This window comes from Rutidosis leptorrhynchoides, chromosome 1 (genome assembly GCF_046630445.1).
Source record: "Rutidosis leptorrhynchoides isolate AG116_Rl617_1_P2 chromosome 1, CSIRO_AGI_Rlap_v1, whole genome shotgun sequence".
Taxonomy (NCBI): Eukaryota; Viridiplantae; Streptophyta; class Magnoliopsida; order Asterales; family Asteraceae; genus Rutidosis; species Rutidosis leptorrhynchoides.
Window position 1 is genome coordinate 340,374,314 of NC_092333.1, and position 26,282 is coordinate 340,400,595.

The following is a 26,282-nucleotide window of genomic DNA, read 5'->3' on the forward strand; positions in this document are numbered from 1 at the left end:
ATTAAAGTATAAATTATTAAAGTATGAATTATTAAAGTATGAATTATTAAAGTTAAAGTAAAGTAAAAATAAAGTAAAGGTAAAGTTTAAGTATAGTAAAAGTATAAAACTATGTACGTATTATACGCGTATAAATATATATAATATTAATTTAAATCGTTATATATATTTAATAAAATAAAATATAAATATCGTTATCTTTATCATACTAGTTAAGTAATGAGTTGTCAAAAGTGGTTCTAGATATTTATAAAAGTTATATACGTTTTAATAATAAAGTTCTTTTTAAACTGAAAACGTTTTTGTACGTTTGAAACTAAATAGATCAATCGAGTCTTTATGAGATTCAATCTTCCACTATCCTTTGTCTAGTTCTCAATGATTGACAATTTGTTCTTATTTATAAATTACTTTACCATTTTCCGAATATTGTTAAAATGGAAAGATTTCTCAAATCAACGTGGGCCTTTCAACAGAGACTTGTAATCATAATTTAATATATCTGATAATTCAATCATTTGATCTTATCTTCTAATTCCATTGATAAACATTTTGAAACAGATACAATCATATAAAGTATTTAATCTAATATTTTGTTTACGTTTCAAGTTATAATATATATACACATATACATATATAATCATATTCGTTTAATGGTTTGTGAATCGTTGGAACTTGGTCGAGGTTGAATGAATGTATGAACATAGTTTAAAATTCTTGAAATTTAACTTAACAAATATTGCTTATTGTGTCGGAAACATATAAAGATTAAAGTTTAAATTTGGTTGGAAATTTCCGGGTTGTCACATCGAGTTCATCAAGATTATTACTAAGTAAATTATAGTTGGATATATTATGAAATGGTATGCATGCCGTCAACTGTCGATGAAATGAAAGTTTGTCTTTTAAAAACGAATGCAATATTTGTAAAATGTATCATATAGAGGTCAAGTACCTCGCGATGTAACCAAATGTAATGTATTCGTCCAGATGGATTAGGACGGGTCACTACATGTGGTATCAGAGCGGTGGTCTTAGTGTACCAGGTCTTGCATTAGTGTATCTAACTGATAGTCGTTAGGATGCATTAGTGAGTCTGGACTTCGACCGTGTTTGCATGTCAAAAGTTTTGCTTATCATTTTTGTCGGAAATTGCTTGCTTATCATCCTTAAAGTCTAGACACATCCTACTGCCTCTATTGCATAGACAGTGTATAAACAAAATTCATATCTTAGCGTATCTGCTACTGTAGACTTTGCCTGACAGCTTCCGTAGATTTCTCCGTAACTTATGGGATTTTAGTATTATATGCATATGTAAATTATGTATTGCAGGGTACTAATCTACATCGTATAATCTATATCTTATCGAAAATCCTTTATCTGATCATACGAGATGAATCCCTCAACCAGTTCGAATTCCTCGGATTCCGACAGCTATTCCAATATGGAGTTTCTCCTAAGCTCCGAAAGCAGTGTCATTAGAATGAATCAACCAATCATCCATCCCCAATTCATCTGATGAGTTCGTAGTCAACTTAATCAATGGAGACGCGAAGAAGGCGATCCCTTCCACCAACCAAATTGCCCTCTTGACGAATAACCCGAAACACTTACCGACGAACCCATTCGAAACACCATTTTCACACTCATTTTCCGAATATCTCGCCAAGACTATACTCTATCTAAAATTCTAAACCTTATTCATTTGCTCGTTCCTACCGACAATCATCCCGGAGTAATAAGTCAACGAGCTTCGTACCTGAGTTGTAGCCTTGGAAAATATGGTGCAAAATGTACCAGCTTCAGTAACATCACCGGCACCAACAGTACTATCAGTAACAGCACCAGTACCATCAACAATCCATGCCTCAACATCTCATTATGTACCTCGAGTATAATTATCGTTCCACGAATCGTTCTACATCATTTATCTTCGTTCGACATGGCGATTATATAATCTCTAATGTTTTAGAGATTATATATTCTTATTCTAACGGTAAATCAAATGAGTCTAATATCATATTGACTCATTAAATCCATGATTACATCTTAAGAAAATATATATGTATATATGTTTTCATAAAGATTGTAATTAAAAATTCTTTTGTACAAACTGTTAATGATGAAAATATTTTAACGGGTAGGTAATACCCTAGGAATATTTAAGATTTCACATTAATAAGTTACACTGTACATTCTTCGAATCTAATTCAACGGTCATTTACTATCCTACTTACATCTACAGTTATACGTATCCGTTCACCGCAGAATAACTATTTCCATTCAAATTCATACTTGGATTTTGATCTATCAGAATCCAACAAGTGGCATAATGAAGAAAACATTGGACAAAATAAAATTTATTAGAAACAAACAAATTAACTATGAAAAATTTTGTTAAGAATCCACGCTAACTGTTCCTAGCTAACTGTTAATTCCGTATTACATTTTATTTATCGCAACTTATTTATCGCAATTTTATTATCGCAATTTTAATTCTCGCAATTTTATTTATCGTCATTTAATTTCTGTTATTTATTTTACGCACTTTATTTATCGTCATTTAAATACTGTTATTTACGCACTTTAAATATCGGGACACGTATACAAGGTTTTGATATATCATATCGACGCATCTATATATATTATTTGGAATAACCATAGACACTCTATATGCTGTAATGATCGAGTTCGCTATACAGGGTTGAGGTTGATTCTACGATAATATATATAGTTTGAGTTGTGATCGAGTCTGAGACATGTACACGGGTCACGATACGTATTAATTAATTCGAATATTATATATTAAACTATATATGAATTATTGGACTGTTAACTGTGGACTATCGACTGTGGACTAATAACATTGGACAATTAAAATGAATTAAAATATTGATTATAACATATGAAACTAAACATTTCTTCAAGTTTCCACTTGATTTCATCATTAAACCTCATTTGTATCTTGATGATTACAATCTGCGTTCAAACCTTTCATAATTCCTGAAAACACCTTAATCGAGAGGATGAACCAACCGCACTTCATCTACGGAAGAAAAGATCGATGCATATAGTTATGCATCTGAAAAACTCTCGAAAACTGAGTAAACGTTTAACACGTAGTTCCTTAGTGTTATTATTACCCAAAATAACTTTGCAGTTCTTTTTTAAAATAGCCAATTTTGTCACAGCTCCAGCAAGATAACTTCTACTTTTCAGTCAAAAATAACCTTATTATAACTTTGATATATATGCGTGCTCATTTATTGATACCAGAGAACCTTTTATATTCCACCATACTACCATCAGCGTTTAATCATCTAAAAACACAATTCTCCTGAAAACACCTCGAATTGATAACCGACGATTCAGATGTGGCTGCATTAAATGCAGACGAAACAGTAAAATTGTAGATGACCTAAATGGTCAAGAGGTTGATGATAAAGAATGAAGTGTTGGGAACGCTCGATTAAAAATTTGGTACTGAAAAATGGATTGAGCTAACCATGAAGGAGACCAAGGACAAATACAAGGACCAAACCCTATATTCAAAGAATCCAAGTAAATCTTGATCCGATGAAATCTTTAGAGTATATCTTGCTCCGAAGTCATGTTAAAATCTTGCAAAAAAAAAAAAAAAAATCTCCATCAACCTTCGATCTTAGAAATTCCAAAATATCATCATAAATATCTTCGATATTTCTGAAGATATTTTCACGTTATCTGTATTACACCATAAAGGAAACAGTTTAGTTTTCTATATTCTGTAAACCTTCAAGTTTGAATTATGAATGTTTTTGAAGTAGTGTTGGGAACTGAAGCATGAGTTAGTATAATATAATGATACTTGATCAACGTGATTATATTACAGTAAGTCATGCTGAGTTTCTAATGAAAATGATGATTCACAGACTCTAACGTCATCATGTGCCATATTACACGACTCTTACGTTCTGTCTAATCTATAAACATATCAAGAACATATTTTTGATAGTCCTATCTTTTCCTTGAATTCTGGTAATTTGACAAGTCATATTGTGCTATTATCGTTTCTTTCTTAGAACATTAAAAATGTTCATTCTGAAACTTATATCTGCGAATTCTGGACCATTACAAGAGATGCCCAATCGCAAGAAGAAGAAACAAAGGGACAAAGCTCTGAAATAGAAATTGGAGTATAAATCGCAGTAAATAGGAGGGAGTATTAACTGTGGATGACAGTGATTATTGGAGACAGGAATAGGGACATTGAAATATAAGGGGAAATATAAAGCCCGATAACAACACATAAATTAAAATCGTGTAAATCAATGTTTATCGCAACATAGAGACACGGGAGAATTAAAAGCACTATAACACCAAGGGCAAAGTAGAAGTAAGCAGATTCCTCTGGTGGAAGTTGGAAAAGGAGAATAATGGTTGCGATAGTAAGGATAAGAACAAGGATTAGAACTGGATTAAGCATTTGAACAACTTTTTAAATTTAGGAATTGAGTATAGGAATGGTAGAAGATACAAAACAGAAGATGTTAATTTATAGTAAAAGATTTGATAGTGAAATCAAGACAGATCTCCGCATTTAATTAGAGAGATCCTAACTTCTTTATTCGCCGAAGAAACAAATCTTTTGGATTTAGAAGATTTTCTTTAAATTCCTTGAATTCCGGAATTCAACCCTGACTCTTTCAAAAGTTAAGATGAATCTTCACTTTCCTATTTCACTCTTTGGTGATAGATTCATTCGTACTATTCGAATAATCGAATTATTTTTATCAATATTACTCAATGATGATAAAACTCAATTTATCAACTCATATTCGTCATGAAAACATTTTTATTATTTGCCATGACCACCTCACTCAAATTTCGGGATGAAATTTCTTTAACGGGTAGGTACTGTGACGACCCGGAAATTTCTGACCAAATTTAAACTTAATCTTTCTATGATTTCGATACGACAAGCAAAGTATGTAATATTGAGTCTAGAAAAGTTTGAAACTATGTTCATGTATTCAATTGACCTTTGACTATTCCTGACGATTCACGAACAATTGTATATAATTAAATATGTATACTTATATGTATAAATGTAAATATATATAAATATAAATGAAAGTGTATATATATAATAAATTGAATTAATAAAATACACTTTAATTAATTGGAATTAAGAATGTAAAATGTTAAATAAAATAATTAAGTTACTATTAAAATGAATATATATAAATATATATATAATTTATAATTAGTTGTAATATATAAATATTAAATAAATGTTAACATACAATATAATATTGGATATTATATTAAATGTAGTTACCAGTATAATTGTTATATATTTATATTCAATATTAATAATATTATTAAAACCCATTATATGAGATTCGATACATTTGAGTTATTATAATTACTAATAATATTATCATCGTTGTTAACATCATTATTATTATTATAACCAGTAGTAAAGTTGCAATTTTAATTATTATGATTAATATTAGTGATATTATTAGATATAAATATTATATTGAACAGTTAAAAATAAATAATATTATCATTAATAAAATTATTATTATCATTGTTATAACTATTATTATAGTTTTTATAATTTATTATTAATGTTAGTTTTATTATTATTAATATAACTATTGCTATTATTATTGACATTATCATTATTAATATTAGTATATTTTATTATTATTATTATTATTATTATTATTATTATTATTATTATTATTATTATTATTATTAGTATTCTTAACAAAATTAATAATATTAATAGATTTTATTAATAAAGTGATATCAATAATTTATCTAATATAACCCTTATATAAATACAAATATAATCCGTATATAAATGTAATATAGATACACTCCGTATATATATAGCTACATACAGATATAACCAATATTATTTTTTTATTATTTAGATTATTATTAATTGAAATTTATTAATCATTGAAAATCATTATATAATCAGAGAAAGGGATCGATACAGTTCATGTAACTATCGATCTGTTGCTAATTTTGTTCTTGTTTGTAAATAGTTACATCAGCATATAATCATACCAATCTAATCTGTTAGCTATCGTTTTCAAAATCTCTTTATTTATTTTATCCATTTTTTTTCTTCCTGAATGGTTCCCTTTGTCGATACATTGAGCTATTAATCAAACGTGTACTGCTTGAAATCCTCACAATCATTTTACTCTTCAATTTCATTATCAATTATATCATTTACAGCTGTGAATTATTAAACTGAAAATCAAAAACAGAAAGAAAATGAAAACGTACCTCTGTTATTTCTTCATTTTCCTAAAAGCTCGAATTCGTATAGTTTTTCAAAATCTATAAAAATAGTTTTGTTAGGAATAATTAAGTGAATCTTCCTGCAAAATTTGAGCTCTCAATTCTTCGTATTGACCTCTAATTCTTGAGTCAAACTTTTATTTTAAAAAGTTAAACGGTTCTTCTTTCATGAAATTCTAATTTGTTTTAGAGTTTTTGGATCAATTGATGATTGAGATAGATTATAAGAATGATTTGAAACTTATTTCGTGTTTGAAACATTTGTCCAAAACGTGCTCAAAATCAAAAATCAAGTTTTTGTTCTTCATCCTTCACGACGAATAACAGTAAGCTGTTTTTAATATTTTTTTTTTCTTTTCAATCAACATAAACCTTTGATTTTAAATTATTATCGTTATGCTGAAGTATTAAACTAATTTCTTTAGGATTAGTATTGGTATTTTGATCATGATCTGGTTACTGATTGATTAAAGTCGAGGAAGGAGAAGAACACAGTTAATACTACGGGTTATATTGGGTTCGTTAGGGAATTAAAACAGAAAAACACAATAGCTCAACTGGTTTGTGTGATTGAGTGTGAGCGGGAGGTCGCGGGTTCGAGCCCGATTCATGGCTCTTTCTTTTTAAAACAGATTTTGAGGTAGTGTTACATTTTAAAATTTTTATTATTATTATTACTTATTGTTATTATTATTGTTATTATTATTATTATATTAACTAATATTAATATCAAAATAAGTATTAGAACAGGTATTATTATTATTGATATTAGAAATATTATTATCATTCTAAAATTTGTAAGATCATTAGTATTATTAAAAGTGATATAAGTATTATTATTATTATTATTATTATTATTATTATTATTATTATTATTATTATTATTATTATTATCATTAGTATTATTATTAATGTGATTATTATTATTACTAATGTTAAAATTATTAGTATCATTAACTAACACCTATTATTATTATTATTATTATAATTATGGTAAGTAAATTATTCCTAATATTATTACCTATACAAAATACTAATATTTATTATTATTATTATTATTATTATTATTATTATTATTATTATTATTATTATTATTATTATTATTATTATTATTATTATTATTATTATTATTATTACTATTATTATTATTATTATTACAAAGATTAATGTAAGCATTATATCATTATTATGATTATCTTGATTAGTGTTAATATGATTATTAATATTATCATTATCAATAAGATATCTATTATTATTATTATTAGGAGCATTAACATTAACAATATCATTATTAGAATTATTATTAATGAAGTTATTATTATTAGTAGTAAATCATTATTGTAACAAAACCATCTTTTAAACAAATAAATATTTTGTGCATAAAATATACTTATTACATATACTATAATTATATTAATATTTCACATAACTATATATATATAAAATCTATTAACGTTATTTATATAAATACTTATATATAGCAAACTATTGATTTTAAAATATAACGCTAAACAATTTTATATATAAATATGGACATAATAATATAGCTATATAAATATTAATCATTTTGAACATATATACATGAATTAAATACATATATAATATATAAATCAAGATATAATAAATAAATTTGTTCAGTACGATTATAGGTTTTAATATATATATACAAATGATATTGGTTCGTGAATCCGAGGCCAACCCTGCATTGTTCAGTTCCGTCGTATGAATATTTTTACTACAAAATATTGGATTGTGAGTTTCATTTGCCTTTTTACCCTTTATATTTTTGGGCTGAGAATACATTCGCAATTTTTATAAATGTTTTACGAAATAGACACAAGTAATCGAAACTACATTATATGGTTGAATGATCGAAGCCGAATATGCCCTTTTTTGCTTGGTAACCTAAGAATTAGGGAACATCACTAATTTTGAGAATTAGTGCACGCCTAATTGACGCGAATCCTAAAGATAGATCTATCGGGCCCAACAAGCCCCATCCAAAGTACCGGATGCTTTAGTACTTCGATGTTGTTTTTATCATGTCCGAAGGATTTCCATGAATGATAGGGGATATTCTTATATGCATCTTGTTAATGTCGGTTACCAGGTGTTCACCATATGAATGATTTTTGTCTCTATGCATGGGACGTATATTTATGAGAACTGGAAATGAAATTCTTGTGGTCTTTTAAAATGATGGAAATGATTATTTATGTTAAACTAATGAACTCACCAACCTTTTTTGTTGACACTTGAAAGCATGTTTATTCTCAGGTATTAAAGAAATCTTCCGCTGTTCATTTGCTCATATTAGAGATATTACTTGGAGTCATTCATGACATATTTCAAAAGACGTTGCATTCAAGTCGTCGAGTTCATCAAGATTATTACTAAGTCAATTATAGTTGAATATATTATGAAATGGTATGCATGCCGTCAACTGTCGATGAAATGAAAGTTTGTCTTTTAAAAACGAATGCAGTGTTTGTAAAATGTATCATATAGATGTCAAGTACCTCGCGATGTAACTAAATGTAATGTATTCGTCCAGATGGATTAGGACGGGTCACTACACCTAAACATCGAAAACAAATAATAACAAAACAGTTAACAAACAACAAAGATAAATAACCAAAGAAACCACATTAGCCGACATTGGAGGCACCCTTTTGGTTCCTTTTATCCGGCTGTGACGTCATCCCGTCGAGCTAATCAATACGAACACCTTTACCATTACGATTTGGAAATAATAAGTTAAAACGTTGGAAGATCATTGCTAGAACCATTTTTTTAGTTCATATCTATCTGTTTAATCATTACTAGCTGATTCTTCTATTCAAGTTATTCAAAAGGTTCAAATTGAAACTACAATTAGATGTAATAAATTTTAATTATAAATTCTTTTACATATAAATTAATATAATCACTAGTGAATATTGGCAAATGTTAGTGTTAAAAGCATAACAGTTTACAAAATTCACAAAGTTACCTTTAAAATAACACTTAAATTTTTTTTTTTTTTTTCCATGCGTGCACGTTTGATCTGTGAACAATAACATTTCATATATTCTATAATTTAATATATAAAAATATTTACGGACAAAAAAATAACTTTGAAAGTCAAATATAGACACTTATAGTAAGATAAAAGAAGTATATATACATTTTTTAAATATATTTTTCAGAAATATATGAATAAGAATGTAAAGCAACTATAGTAGTAAGACGAAGGGGTTTTAATATATATATTTTACATAAATTTAATACTACCTCCGTCCCATTACAAGTGTCCACTTACTTTTTGCACACAGTTTTAGGAAATTCCACTAACTCTATTTTCCACCAATCATAAATTTTCTATCTCCAGAATAACCTCTTCTTATTGGTTGAAATCCAAAGGGAACATTTGATATGGGACAACCAAAAATGAAAAGGTGAACATTTGAAGTGGGACGGAGGAAGTATTTCTATTGATTTTTATTAATTTTTACTTAAAGAATAAAAATATTTGTAGATAATCTTTTACTTCATCTTCTCTCAAAAACTCATTTTCCTCCTCAACTCTCCCTCTATCTATATATACATGTATATGTATATATAATATAAGTAACAATTGGGTGGTGTATATATATATAGTCATAATCAAGAGAGAAACACTTTTTTGGGGGAAGTGAGGAGAAGTAAATTTTTTTTTTTTAAATTTTGGTTTTTTCGAAATTTTTTTCAGACATCAAAATTAGGTAAAAATATGAACATTTAAAAAAGGCACTTTGAGACTAATTTTATTATTTTGGCGGTAAAAAGCTCGAAGAAAAAAATGAAAACATTCAATGCATTGAATGTTTTGATTCTGAGTTTATTTGCATCGTTTTGTTTTTATCTTGTGTGATGTTTTTTTTCGAAATTTTGTCCGATTTAGAGTTTAGGGTTTGGGGTTTAGAGTTTAGTGTTTTGGGTTTAGTCCCTAAACCCTAAACCCTAAACTCTAAATCGTTCGTGTTAAAATATTCAATATAAACCCTAAACCCTAATTTCTAAACCCAAAACCTAATTTCTAAACCCTAATAGCTAAACCCTAATTTTTATACCCTAATTTCTAAACTCTAATTTCTAACCCCTTCAAAAACTCAGAATCAAAACATTCAATGTATTGAATGTTTTCATTTTTTTTCGAGCGTTTTACTGCCAAAATAATAACATTCATCACAAAGTGTCTTTTTAAATGTTCATATTTTCATGTGATTTTGATAACTGAAAAAAAAATCGAAAAAAACGAAATAAAATTACTCCCCCCACTTTCCTCAAAAAAGTGTTTCACTCATATATATATATATATATAAAAGTAACGATTCAACTATTGGCCCAGTTACTCATTATTGCGTCTACCTATTCATATGGTTATGGTTATTCAAATTTCTCGTTTGAAAATGAATAGTTAACTTTATTAAATGAAATATTTGAAAGAGTTGACTATGTTTTCAATAAGGACCACCCCACTTGCCTCTTTCACATATGCATAATACATATACACACCCATCTAACCTAAAATTCAAGTATTCAACAATTGAAAGTAAACTAGTAAAAACGTCCGCGTATTGCAGCAAAATTGTGCAGTTATTTTAGTAAAAAATAGATAAAAATAGCAAGTAATAGAATTTAACTAGTTTTCGAACCCTCGCTTCGCGGCGGGGGTTCGATTTTTAATGTATTTTATTGTGTTTAGTTACGGAGCCTGCGAGTGAAAAATCAACATATATGAAAAGTACCCTAAATATTTAGCGTTTTTTTAAAAGTTTCCGTTTTGCGTATAGTTAGTGACATTGTGTTCATAAAATTATTTCGAGTTTAAGGATGGTGTCGGAAAAATTTAACTCGTTGCGAGCGAGAAGATATGACATCTTGAATATTTGAGTGGAGTTTATTTAAGATATTTTAAGAAAATTTCGATTTGACGCTTTAACTCCCTGTGGTGAGGGCCGATTTTAATTTTTGAACAAAGTGTGGGGGGCTCTTGTGGTGTTACTTGAAAGAAAGAAGGGAAAAAAAGAAGGTGAAAAGACGAAAATACCCCTGATACTATTCACAAGTTTTGTCTAATAGTTAATATGGTAATTTTGAACAAAGTGTGGGGGGCTTTTGTGGTGTTATTTGAAAGAAAGAAGGGAAAAAAAAGAAGGTAAAAAGACGAAAATACCCCTGGTACTTTTCATAAGTTTTGTCTAATAGTTAATATGGTAATTAGTTAGTATTCAAAATATACAATTTAAGTAATCAAGTCTGAGAAAAAGATAGCCGAATCAAAATAATTTTATTTAAAGTTCTATTTTTACATAAGATAATCATGTTCCATCAGTACACTAAATGAGTTATACGATCTATCCGGTCTATTATTGATCAATCATGGTCTTATTTAGAGTCTTTTTTTTTTTAGATTAACAAAACTCTTTCTTGCTCTTTAGTTTCGTCTATAAATAATTATGCTCTTTACTTTTTAAAAGTCTTTCTTTCAATATTATATAACATTTTATGAAAATTATACAAACAATAATACATTTTCAAATATACTAAAACACATAGTGGCTATGTGTTTTTCCTTTATTCCATATTCTTTTTTTTCTTTCTACAAAGTTCAATTTACTTATGTATCTTTTCTTCTTAAAGGGAAAAAAAATAAAAAATCAATGACCACAACTATACATTTCCATGCCCACTGTTACTATAAAAGTCTTTTCATTATACTTCTATAATGGTCAACATTAGCAATTTGTAAAAACCAACTAAGGTGAAACTCCTTACTCTTTATAACTCTCAAAACTATTACTATATAAAAATGTTTGATGTTTAATTTGTTTTCATAAATACGTTTTTCGTCAACCAAATAAGTGATTTTCTTTTATAAGCATTTAGCAAAAAGTATAATATATATTTTTTTTTTAATTATTACTCCATTCACCTTTTAGGGTCGTTTATAATAATTGTCCACTTATATAATTAAAAAATTAACAAGTTAAAGTTAATTTATATATTTATTCCCTCATATTACAATATTTCAGTATCTATGTGGATCGTAAAAACTTCATTGTCAGATTTTTTAAATAGATGAATGTGTCTCCTTTCGCTGCAGCAACATGCGGCTAACCCAAGTGCTCATTTAATCTATTCATAGAAATTTGATCAAACAAGGCTGAGGCCAGCCGCGCGCTGCCGCGGAGACCTCAACAGTTATACAACATATTTAAGTACGTGGTTGTTACAGCTACATTATATCCGAGTAGTACATTGTTTTAGCCTAGATTACTAGAGGTTATCAAAAAGGGTGTAGCATCTTTATCGTGTTCACACAAAATTACATGTTCCGTTTCCATTAGTGCGGTTCTTCAGCCCTTCTTTCGTTTTGATTCTTCGGCAGGGTTTCTGTGGTAGATGCGGTAGTTTCGTTTAGTTTAATGTTCCTTTTTTTGCTGATTCAAAAGGTAATAGTTGGGTCGTACCTGGTTCAAAAGCTAAGTCTCGTTTGGCTGGTGGCTTGATTCATATTGGCTTTGATGATGAGCTGCTTTGGGAATTTGAGAACATCCTTGGATGATCTGCCGCCCGCTTTTGCGCTTTAGTTGGATCACAAACAAACTTTGAGAACCTTTATACTCTATTCAAATCAAACTTTAAGTTGAAGTATCTTACGTCGGAGGCATTCATGTTTTCCTGGATAGCATTACTGATGCATATACGATGTATGGTTCTAGAAAGTTCAAAAAGGGTGTAGGATAAGTTCGACTTGGAGAACAAGCCATCGAAGGAAGAGCTTGATTTAGTTTCCAATTTGTTTCCTAGTTATTTTTGAATAAGGATTTTATCCATTATTTGTTTCCTTTTTTATGTTTGTCTTCTTTTCAAAGTTAGGGTTTTAGTCTTCCATATAAAGGACCATAGATTTCATTATGCATTCAGTTTTTGACTTTGAATATTAATAAAAGTTAAAGGCCGTAGCCTATTTTAGAGAAACCGAGAAGGTTTTCTTGATTATATATCTTTTGTTTAAGCCATCGATCCTTAATCCTCATTAGTATTAGTAGTAGTGGTGGTGGTGGTGCCGGCGGTGGCAGCAGCGGTGGCAAAAGCGGCGACAGCAGCAGCGGCAGCAGCAGCAGCAGTAGGCGGCGGCGGCGGTAGCGGTGGCAGCGGCAGCAGCAGTAGTAATGCTTAGACTGGTACGATCTCATTAGTATGATGAAATGGTTGTTAGTTTACATTAAGGCTTTGTCAGCTTGACCCGACGGACTCCTTCCGTTTGTGATCAGTGTTCACTCAACACGACACGTTGTTATTCAGTTTCTCAAACTGATAACGAGGGTTAGGATTGGAACTCAAACCACTAATAAACATAGTGCTCTACTGAGGATAACCTCTGAGGTATAGTTACCCTTCGATTAAGCAACCAAGTGACATACTTTTCACTACTCAACGAGAACTCCGAGAGTCTAGAGATAAGTAGGTCTGTGTAATTGGCTCATCGAACCAGATCTACACCATTCTAATCTTAGCTTTAACATAAACATAAATACCTTTCCCTAAACCAAATCGATATGTTGGTCAACATTTCTCTGATCTGCATACTCCGGATATCCCTCCATCATCTTTACTTTTCGTAATTACGACTATTAACTTAAAACCAACTACTATCCTTTATCTAGGTAATTTAACCAAATACAATTATCCAATTGATATTCAATTCGTTAAACCATTCAAAAGTACGACTCTAGGTTAAGTTACACCTTCTACCTTATATAATTAAAAGTAAATTTAGGCCCCGCAAAATATAAATAATAAACCACTGTTCTCACCTCCCGATAGCTGATTCTGACGCCTTGCGACCTTACGACACCGCATAAATAAAACTGTCAGTTTCGGTCATATCACAGGTATAACAAGTTTTTGGCGCCGCTACTGGGGATCGAATAATTTGATTGAGAAAGATTTTAAACAGACAAAAGTATTATTTGGTGGTGTCTAAAAAAGACAATTATACACGGACTTGGTTATTGGATTTTCCGAACAGTCCTCAATTATATTGGAACCAAAAGGATCATGCCTCTCCGTAGTCGATCTGGCCACTTAGGTACAAAGTACTCTGTAAGAAATCCTATGACCTATCAGTTGAAATATCCGATAAGGTTAGGGACCGATTTTCAAGAATAACTGTTTTAATTAAATTATAGATCCTTTTAGTAAATCAATATTTTCTAAAAGTTACTTTTTATGGTCTTTAAAACAGAAAATCTAAAAGAATGGAACAACAAAACACCATTGCTTGTATGCAAAAGTCATGCTTAGAAGAACGAGGAGGACCAATCACCTTAGGAACCGTAGGAATTCCTGAAATCAGTTCACATATGATCAAATTGGTCAGTATGATCTGTAAATTTCAAGGATTTTGGACTGACGATCCAAACTTTCACTTAAATAAATTTATCAGTCTGGTTGACTCTTTTAAAAGGAGGAAAAAGATAAAAACATTTTGAAACTTCATCTTTTCCTATTTTTTTTGTCTACATGCGCTTTAACATGGTTTGATGAGCTTCAACCAAATTCAATACAATCATGGGAGGAATTAGAAACAAAGTTTTGAAACAAATTCTATCCCCTCCCTCCAAACGTGTTTAAGAAATGACATCACAAAATTCTCTCAAAAAGAAAACGAGTCATTGTGTCTAGCATAGAATAGAGTGAAGGTGATGCATAAAAGATGTCTGAATCATTCGTTAAGTTGGGCAGACATAATTTGCATGCTTTAAAATGGTTTGACCAAGGATGATAAGTCTCTCCTAGACATGGCCTCGCAAGGCAATTTTATATAACGAACAACAGACGAAGCATGGAATCTCTTAGAAACAATAACTGCACAACAGGAAGATTGGAGCAATAAAGCTGCTGAGAAGGATGACATCTTCACTCAAACAGTAAAAATGCTGGAAACCAGGTTACAAGATCTCACCCTGACTCTTAAAAGTTTACCAATTCCTAAAAGTCCCGATGATACTAGAACTAATCTAAGGTATCCTTACATTAGATGGGCATATAAACAGCAGAATAGCTCGGACTCTAATATAATCTTCCCATCACACCAACCTACTCTCCACTCTAAGGAAACTTTAGTCGACTTTATGAAAAATCAATACATGATAAACCTTTAAGTCTTAGAATGCCAAAATAAGTTTGACACTTTGATAAAGACTTTTGAAGAATTAATAACCAATTTTCAGCTTACGCTTAAACGATTAACCACTAAAGTTGAAACAGAGTGTAGTGAGTTTGATGCCCTAGTAGTAACTAGAGGTGGAAATGAAACAACTGTTAATATACCCATACAAGAGTTTTTCGATCCCGAACCTGTACCTATTGACCCAGTTGTCAATCCACCAGAACCTATCTCTCCTAAAGCACCGAAAATTATTCCGCGAGCGTGCATACCTTTCCCATGTAGGCTTAGGAAAGAAAAACAAGAAGCGCAATTCACTAAGTATTGGGATATTATTAAAAATTTGCATTTAAATATACGACTAGTAGATGCTAAATTTTTCAGTATCGGAGGTAAAAACGTGACTTTTTGTCCGATATCAAATACCCCACACTTAGCTTTGCTTGTCCTCAAGCAAAAAGTGGGAATATAAGGTTCTCTTCTAATAGATTCTCCCTCGCCCACCCTTGGATTCCTTTTTATGATATCATCGGAAGTCGTCACATCTTTCGAAAGTAGTAGAGAAAGTTTCAAACTTCGATGGTTTAGTTGCTAGATTTCAATTGCATCATAGTGAAAAAGGCTTACTTTCCAACTCTCAGATGTAGACTTTACATGACCAGGCTTCTCACTAGCGGATCACTCATATCACTCAAGTGTTTAGAGTGCCCTAATCTAGTTGTATTGTCACTCAGAAGCCAGTCGTGTAATAGTTTTCATCATAGGCTTGGTAAAGCATCAATATCTCCACCGATTAAGTAAGGACGGCACTGATCTTCTTCCTAGGCATTCTTTTAAGAGGAAGACGGGTTGCAGGGTTGGTTGGGGAGTTTATGGAAAGGTGAAAGGTATTCAGATCTTTTGACTTGTAAAGAGAATTCATAGATGTTTGGTTCTTCAGAGTATCCCTTTTTGGAGAGAGAATGGCATGAATTTCACGATGAGTTTTTTTCGGAAAATGTGGATTTTGCTAAGACTTTTGTGTAGAATTTTTCTTGGCTCTTCCGACAATCCTTCTTTGGGCAACTTCTCGGATTTTTCTTTGCCTTTTTTCTAGAGACTTTCCTCTTTCATCATCAAATTTTTTTTCCTGACATACCCTTTCTTCATAACTTTTGTCCTTTGTTCCTGGTGCCCAGAGAGGAAGTGATAATTCATCGAAAATAGGTCTTTGACCTATCAAAAACAATCGGGGTTCATAATCTTTTAACATGTGTTTTTGAAGCGAATTTGATCGATCTATCTCTTTATTGATCTCTGGATCTTTTTGAAAGTGGTAAAGGAATGAAGGTGAATGGGTAGTGTATTTTAGGAGTGAATTTGGGGTGAGTATTTTTTGATTCATCAACTCTTTAGTGTGAGTTGATCGGTTTAAATGCATGGAGTGGAAACGAAAACGGATGGTTTTTGTCTTCTATATTCAGAATGATTTCGGAAGGAGGATCGTAACTGCACCATGTATGGCGCTTACTAACCATTGGTCTTTAAACGTATGTCAAAACCAAGTTTTAGCTCAAACCGTACACCGGCACGCTCATCAAATGAATTGACAAAGTACTGTAGATTTGATGGGTCATACAGGTACTTTGGGTCCAAGAATTCCTCACTTTTTTGGGAGTAGGGGTCGTGTTTGGTCATACGTAGCCTTTTACATATTTATTCGGAAGAAATCTTTTGACACAAATCATGAGTTTTGGCTTAATCGTTCCGTTCTAGTGAATGTTCCGAAAACTGATTTCTAGCAATTTTATAGAATCTTTTGGGTAGAAACAAGGTAAGAATTTTTCGAATTTCTCGAATATTCTGTGCTAATTACTTTTTTAGACAAAGAATTTTTCAAAATTTTTCTCTTTTACGGTTACTTGTTCTTAAACCTTTACCCAATACCCAACACTTAGAAGAACATTGTCCCTAATGTTCCCTAAAATAGAATATTTTTGAATACTTTGATAAGTTATTGACAATATCTTTTATAATCTCTAAGTTGGTCACAGGAATTACCCCACACTTAGAGATTTAAGTGCGTAATAATTGAAAGAGGTTTGAGGACAGATTACTTCCTTACGGTTAAGTTGCTCTCCTAGTGATGGGCTTTCCTATGGTCAGGCTATGCTCCTAGTGCTGGAAATGACCAATCTCTTTGATTAAATTCTGCATGAAGAACAAAAGGGAGTAGCATTTCCACTAGATATATTTTTATAAAATGCTTTTATAATAAAATTAAAAGAAAATAAAGTAGTCTACGAAATACTCTCCTAGCCAGTTTGTAGAGCAGTGTTTGCGAAGTATCCATCAGGTCCAAAGATATCATCATCATCCTCGAGTCTTGGCAAATCCTCAAGCGGCTGTCCTGCATCCAACTCAGGGTCCAATAGCGTGTCTAGGCATAGGTTCAATAGTAATTCCAGGTGTGATAGGCTTGGAAATGGCTCCTCATCAGGGATGCTCCCGGTGATCTCAAAGACCTGGGCCATAGGTGGCTCTACTGATATAGGGACTGTGACTAAGTGGTAGCCCTCAGGGAGCTCACGGATAGGACTGTCTCAATGACTGGAGCAGGTGAAACAACTAAAACAGGCAGCGTGATAGGAGCGGCATGAACTGGAGCGACTGCTGAGGCCTCTGAATGAACCGAGACCAGAGTAGAGCGCCTAGGAGTAGCTTGTCATGTTGGTGGAACACGACGTTCTAATCTGAATGATGAAGGGCCTAGAGTACTCCGGGACAATCCTTCAAGGTGAAGATATGCTCTGAAAGCTTTGTAGAGTCTCTGATGATCTCTAAGTAATACCCATGTAACAGTTGAATCACTCATGGTGGATCCATGGTGAATCACAACCTGTGGCTCACGCGGCTCTAATGGCTCTGGATGCTCAGCGAGTCTAGAGGCTAAACGCCTGGAGAGTCGTACTAGAGGAGCTGGCGGTGCCGTACTGATATCCTCCTCAGCACTATCTAGAATCAAACGTCCCGGGCCTAGCTATCCCGTCGAAGGCCTGTGCTGATCTGTTCTGCTCACTGATAGGTAAACCTTGGGAGTCCTGAACTTGGAATTTTTCCTAGATACATTTCAACAAACTAGTAAGTACTAAGCGCTAGTACAGCGCTTAGGGTTAGTGCACAGTAAAATATTTTGTCGACTGAAAAAATGAATTGAAATAAAAATTAAAAGTAAATGCAAGGGGTGCCTGTAAAGACCTATCCAAATCCATATAGACGAATACATCAACATTTGATCCCATTGTGAGGTACTGACCTCTATATGATACGTTTTACAAACATTGCATTATTTTAAAAGACACATCATATATAAATCCAAGGTTTTTGACAACTGATGACTTCTACGTATAGACAATTATCATAAATAACATTTTACAACACAACAACTGTGATGTTTTCCAAATATGATACTCGATGATAATTTTGAATGCAACGTCTTTTGAAATATGCGATGAACAACTCCATATAACATCTTTAAAGTGAGCAAATGCACAGCGAAAGATTTCATTAATACCTGAGAATAAGCATGCTTAAAAGTATCAACCAAAAGGTTGGTGAGTTCATAGGTTTATCATAAATAATGATTTCAGTAAGAGTAATAGACCACAAGATTTCAGTTTTCATAAATATCCTTACAACGTAGTGTAATAAAAAGCATTCTATAAGTGGTGGGCACCCGGTAACAAGCCTTAACAATAATAATGAGAACCCCTGATATAAATAACGTGCACCGAATCAAGTGTGATAATAACCTTGAAGTACTAAACAACCACCATCACTAGCTCTACTGTCTAGTGCAGCATCCTGGGTGAGGATGTTAAACCCGATAGATCTATCTTTAGGATTCGTGTCTACCAGTTCATAAACCAATAGATTAATGTTACCAAGCTAGGGGAATATTTGTGATTCTATCCCACATAGAATTAAGTTTAGTACTTGTGTCCATTTTGTAAAATAGTTATAAAACATTGCATGTATTCTCAGCCCAAAAATATATATTGCAAAAGCATTAAATAAAAAGGGAGCTATAAACTCACATATCAATATTGTGGTTCAATATTGCAGGAAAAATATGCCAAAGTAATGTAAATGATAAGTGCAAAGTTGGCATTTGATTCATGAACACTACCCCCAAACATTACCCATAACCTCCTTAGATATATCCCATAAATTCCTTAGCTTTAACTCGTTTGAAAACTATTTTTGAAATCAACCGAGCATACCCCGTCATAGTATTTTATGTATACTAATGATTACGTAAACTAACTACTAATTAAAACTAAAATAAAATTGAAAGTGAATTGTTGAATGAAAGATGCTCTCTCAATTGTTTGCTACGTGAATTGCCTTTATAGGCGAATAGAAATATCGTTCATGTGTTGAAAGGTTGTTGGATATTGAAAGTTTGGTGCATGTAATTGAAATGTTGATTCAATTGACTAATATCATGTCAACTTGTTTCCATATATATTATTTAATATTATTATTATTATTATTATTATTATTATTATTATTATTATTATTATTATTATTATTATTATTATTATTATTATTATTATATTTTACATGATTACACACGGGAATTGTTTTATTTATTATTATATACTATTATTATTATTATTATTATATTTCACATGCGTATGTGTTGTGTGGCCTTACAGAAAAAGAAGTTAATTATATACACACATCATTATGAATGAAACAAAAATAACTAGCCAACTTTAATCTAGCCTAGACTATCCACTTGAATAATAAAATTAAAAACAATCATGGTTTTAACTATAAGGTCTCGTGATCTTTGAAGTTTTCATTACCGACACTTATTTGATACTTACTCAATCACGGACCGTTATTTGATATATCATTAACAATAATAGATATCAAAAAGTCTTAAAAAGATTCCAAAATTTAGAATAACGTTAAAATCTTTATTCTTTTTATGATAGCTAAGAAACGGATTGTTAAAAATGGTTCTAGATATTTATAAAAATTATATACGTTTTTAAGAAGACATAACACTCCAAATGTTATATATAGACTCTATAATTTATAGAAATAAAAGGTAATGATATTTTTAATAATCTCATAGTCTTAAAATATGTTGCTACTCCTCAATATTTATATAAAAATATATAATAAGATTAATTTGTAATATATATACATACATACATACATACATACATACATACATACATACATACATACATATTAAAAGAAAAATGAATATTGTTTTCTTTTATATATTCAAAACGTTTTATATTTAAGTAATACATATATAAATATTTTCTAACAATATATTTTTTTTACGTCGCAAGATATATTAACCTCTTGAAATATAAGTTTGTACGTTATTCTACGGCAAGTGACTCAACTTATAAGTACATATAACGTTATGCATGGACTCTTTAATATAATGCTTAATAATTTATTTATGGTTTTTCCAACTTGAAAGATTGTGATGATTAGGCTAGACAAAAGTTAAAATTATCTCAAATAGGCTTTTACACGTGTATTTGAAATAATAACCACATAATTACACATGCGCCTTTTTTAACTTTAAAATTCAGTATTTCAATTTTAAACACAAGTTAGTATGGTTTAAACTAATTTTTCTAGTATTAGTAACATAAAAATAATTTTAAGTGTCATGACCCATGAGAAACGTGTAGTAAAAAGTGTACTCATGTCTAAAATACTTTTATACGTTTGTTTAAAGAAAAAAGTTCAACCCAAAATGTAATATATATAATCTTTAAAGTCTATATAACTTAAAAAGATAATAAACTTAAAGTTTTAAAAATCTTTTACTAACTCCCATCTTATATATAATATGAAAAAAATTAGTTTGATATATAATTTGTTTGATATAGTTGAAAAACGAATATTGTTATCAATTACGCAGTAATATATTCAAAAATGTTAAAATTCTTTATATTGTTACTTATATTATTTTAAAAATAAGTTCATATAATATTTCATTAATCGTTTTCAAGTTTACATATATATATTTTATTTAAACATAATTCTTTGTTCGTGAATCATCGAAAAAGTCAAATTGGTAACCGAATATGTAAAAATATTTCAAAAGTTTGAGACTCATAAATAACAAGTTTGCTTATCATGTCGGAATAGTGTTATCATATAAAGATTAAGTTTAAAAATAATTCAAAATTTTCCGGGTCGTTACAGTGCCTCCCATGAGCGCTTTGTTTATCAAGTCGTTACAGCTCGACTTTTTCTGGCATGTCTTCAGAATGGATCAAGGGAGAAGAGATGTTCCTCCCTATTGTGGTCTTCCAGATAAGCTTTCAACCGGTGGCTGTTGACTTTGAAATTTCCGGTCGGTCTTTTTAATTCTACGGCTCCGTGCGGAAAAGCGTGTATTACTTTATATGGTCCACTCCATCTTGATCTGAATTTACCAGCGAATTTCTTCAATCGAGAATTGAAGACTATAACTTTATCTCCAGGAGCGAACTTTGTTGGTATCAGTTTTGTATCGTGTGTCAGCTTCGTTCGTTCCTTGTAGATATATGACGTCTCGTACGCTTGGTTTATTAATTAAGCAAGTTCATTCATCTGCATCTTTCGATGCCTAGTGGTTATTGAAGGATCGAGGTTATAGGTTTTCAATGCCTAGAGAGCTTTGTACTCTAGTTCTAGCGGAAGGTGACAGCTTTTCCATAGATCATGCGGTAGGGTGTACTTCCTAGAGGATTCTTGTAAGCAGTCCAGAATGCCCACATAGCATCATCTAGTTTCTCGGCCCATTTATTCCCATGATGGCTGACGATGCGTTCTAGAATTCTTTTGAGTGCTCTGTTAATGACTTCTACCTGTCCATTGGTCTGTAGATGATAGGCAGTGGACATCTTGTGTGTAACTCCGTATTGTTGCATCACCTTCATGAATTGTGTACTACAGAAGTGTGTGCCTCTATCACTTATTATAGCGAGGGGAGCTCCGAATCGGCATTGTTGGTTGGAAATGCTTGGGCTTCGACCTATCTGGAGACGTAATCTACTACTACGAGGACATATTCTTTCCCATTAGACTTGGGGAACGGATCCATAAAGTTTAATCCCCATACGTCGAAGATTTTGCAAGCTTGGATATTAGTTTGAGGCATCTCATTCTTCATAGAGATAATCCCTTATCTTTGACAACCGTCGCAATGCTTTACAAGCTCTTGTGCTTCTCGAAATATAGATAGCCAATAAAATCCTGAATCGTAGACTCTTTTTTTTGCAGTTAAGTTTGCTCCATGATGACCTCCAGTTGGTCTGTGATGACATTGGTGAAGAATTCATGTTGCTTGTTTCTCATCTACGCACCTCCTGATTATCTGATTAGGGCAAATTCTGAACAGGTACGGATCTTTCCAGTAGTATTACTTAGCATCCCTCAAGAACTTCCTTCTTTGGGATATGCTCATTCCTTTTTGTACCACTCCAACAACTAGGTAGTTTGCTATGTCAGCGTACTAAGGGGTATCAGTGAATTATGATCCTATGTTGGCTTGTCCTAAGCTCATAAGTTGTTTTTCCGGCTATTTGACTCTAATATCTTGTTCAGTAAGTTGTTCCATTGCTGGATTCTCCAAACGACTAAGATGATCTTTATGCGATGTTCAGTAAGTTGTTACTTCCAATCTTTTTAATCCAATCCAACAACTCATCAAAGATCAAGAACTTCCATCTAATCTCAGTAAAGTTTCATTCTTAATCAAGGTAATAATCATATCCAAGCTTTGGTTTAATTCCTATAAACATAACTACCTTAAATCAAGTAGTAATCTTACTTGAACTTGTTTTCGTGTCGTGATTCTGCTTCAAGAACTTCCAAGCCATCAAAGATCCTTTGAAGCTCAAGTTATTTTCTCATCATTTCCAGTAGGTTTACCTACTATACTTGAGGTAGTAATGATGTTCATAACATCATTCGATTCATATATATATAACTATCTTATTCGAAGATTTAAACTTGTAATCCCTAGAACATAGTTTAGTTAATTCTAAACTTGTTCGCAAACAAAGTTAATCCTTCTAACATAACTTTTAAAATCCAATAAACACATGCTCTATATCTATATGATATGCTAACTTAATGATTTAAAACCTGTAAACACGAAGAACACCGTAAAACCGGACATACGCCGTCGTAGTAAAACCGGGGGCTGTTTTGGGTTGGATAAGTAAAAACTATGATAATCTTTGATTTAAAAGTTGTTCTTCTGAGAAAATGATATTTCTTATGAACATGAAACTATAGCCAAAAATCATGGTTAAACTCAAAGTGGAAGTATGTTTTTCAAAATGGTCATCAAGATGTCGTTTTTCGACGGAAATGACTACCTCTTTCAAATATGACTTGTAACCTGTAACTCCGACTATAAACCACTACTTTTTTAGTTTAGTTCTAAATACTACAGTTCATTATAAAACCATAGCAATCTGATTCACTTTAAACGGAGTTGTAATGAATATTTGGCGAGCAAAACAAAATCTGATAAATTTAACGTTGTATGGACGAAATTTATATTGTAAAAACTATATTAACCATATCATTGCTAACTTTTTATATATATATTTGGACATGTTATCATTAGTATAACAAAATATTATAATCTTAGTTAATTCCGAGAATATATATATATATATATATATATATATATATATATATATATATATATATATATATATATATATATATATATATATATATATATATATATATATATATATATATATATATATATATATATATATATATATAATAATCTTGGTACATTCCATGACAATAAGTATACAATACGTTTTGATAAGTCCTAAGACAATAAGTATACAATACATTTTCATAAATTCTAAGACAATAAGTATACAATACGTCTCTAGGGTGATGCAAAGACAATACGTATACAATACATCGTGGGGTAATTCTAAGATTATATATATACCGATTATTGGACTGTTGGACATTTCGGACTATTTTGGACTACTAACAAATGACTACTAACATAAAAATGTTAAAAATTAATATATAAGTATTCTATGAACTTGTTTTATTTTATTCACATGTCGTATTATTATCTGAATCATTATTATTGTTATAGGTTCGTGAATCCAAGGACGACGGCCATATTTTTAATAAGCTGAAAACTTATTGTTAATATACTTTTACTACCGTGAGTATATAGTCCCATTTTTAAATTCTAAAAATATTTTGGGATGAGAATACATGCATTTTATGTTTTACACCATGGATGCAAGTACTTAAAATATATCCTACGTTGAGTTGTACCACATTGCATATCTTCCCTAATAGCTTGGTAACTAATATTTACATGTTGTAAGAACATGTAAGCGCGAATCCTATTGATAGATCTATCGGGTTTGACAACCCCAACCGGGCTAGTCGCTCTAGTATCATAAACGGTTGCATAGTACTTCATTTTTACTACACTTGATACAGTGTAGGGAGATTTCATAATAAAGGGAATATGCTACATTTATGGTTAAGTATGGTTACCAAAGCGCTCAACAACTTATAGAATATCTTTATTGAAATATTTATAACTATGAAATCTTGTGGTCTATATTTATATCGATGCTAGCTTTGAACCTATATATCTCACCAACCTTTGTGTTGACTGTTTAAGAATGTTTATTCTCAGGTCCTTAAGAAAGTCTTCCGCTGTTGCATTATCTGAGCAAGCTGTGCATGGAGTCTCATGCTTTTGTTTAAATGAAGTGTTGCATTCAATAAAACCTTTGTCATGTATTATATTCGACTGTTATGTCACGTGTGTAGTATTTGGAAACCGATGTATTTTGGGGATTATTTCTTAAATAATTGCCCACTTGTTTAAAACATGCATTATGTATAATAAGGGTGTGTCTTTTTATGAAATGAATGCAATATTTTCTAAAATGTATCATATAGAGGTCAAATACCTCGCTATGGGACCAATGAATAACGTACTACGTTTATAGTAGTATGGACGAGTCATTTCAGTTGGCATCAGAGCAGAGGTCTTAGCGAACCAGAAATTGCATTAGTGTGTCTGACCGGTATTTGTTAGGATGCATTAGTGAGTCTGGACTTTGACCGAACTTGTTTTTGAAAACCATTACTTATCATTTTTGGTCGGAAATTAAATATTATAACATGTAAATATTATGTGGTATATTACTAATGTGGTAGTTAATGTGTGATAGATGTCTACTTCTAGCACCAACCTCATTATCACATTCAGCGACTCCGAAGTTGAATCTCCAGCAAAAGTACCAATCATCGACTTATCTGATAACGATGATGACCCGAAGGAAGGTGTATCAATCATCTATATAACTGATGACGATGATGACCTAGAGTCGGATGCATTTTTGGAAGACTCACAATTCCCAGAGGAACCAGAAGAGGAACCTATAATCGACAACCCAGAAATTCCAAAAGGAGAAACTAATAAAACAATTATTGTACCAAGTGCTCTCGATACTACCACACCTAGTCAACCATGTCTTACCAATACTACAGAAATGTCATCCACTGAACCCCAACCAAAACCTAGACTTACTGCTGAAATACGTACTCTGACAGAAGGGAAGCGAAAATTCTATGATTTCTCAGATTTCTTTGAATTCCCAAGGAAGCCTCGTCATTTCTAATCTGTTTTTGCAGCTATTCGACTTCACTCCTTATATAATAATATATCATGTGCTATATTTCATCTTAC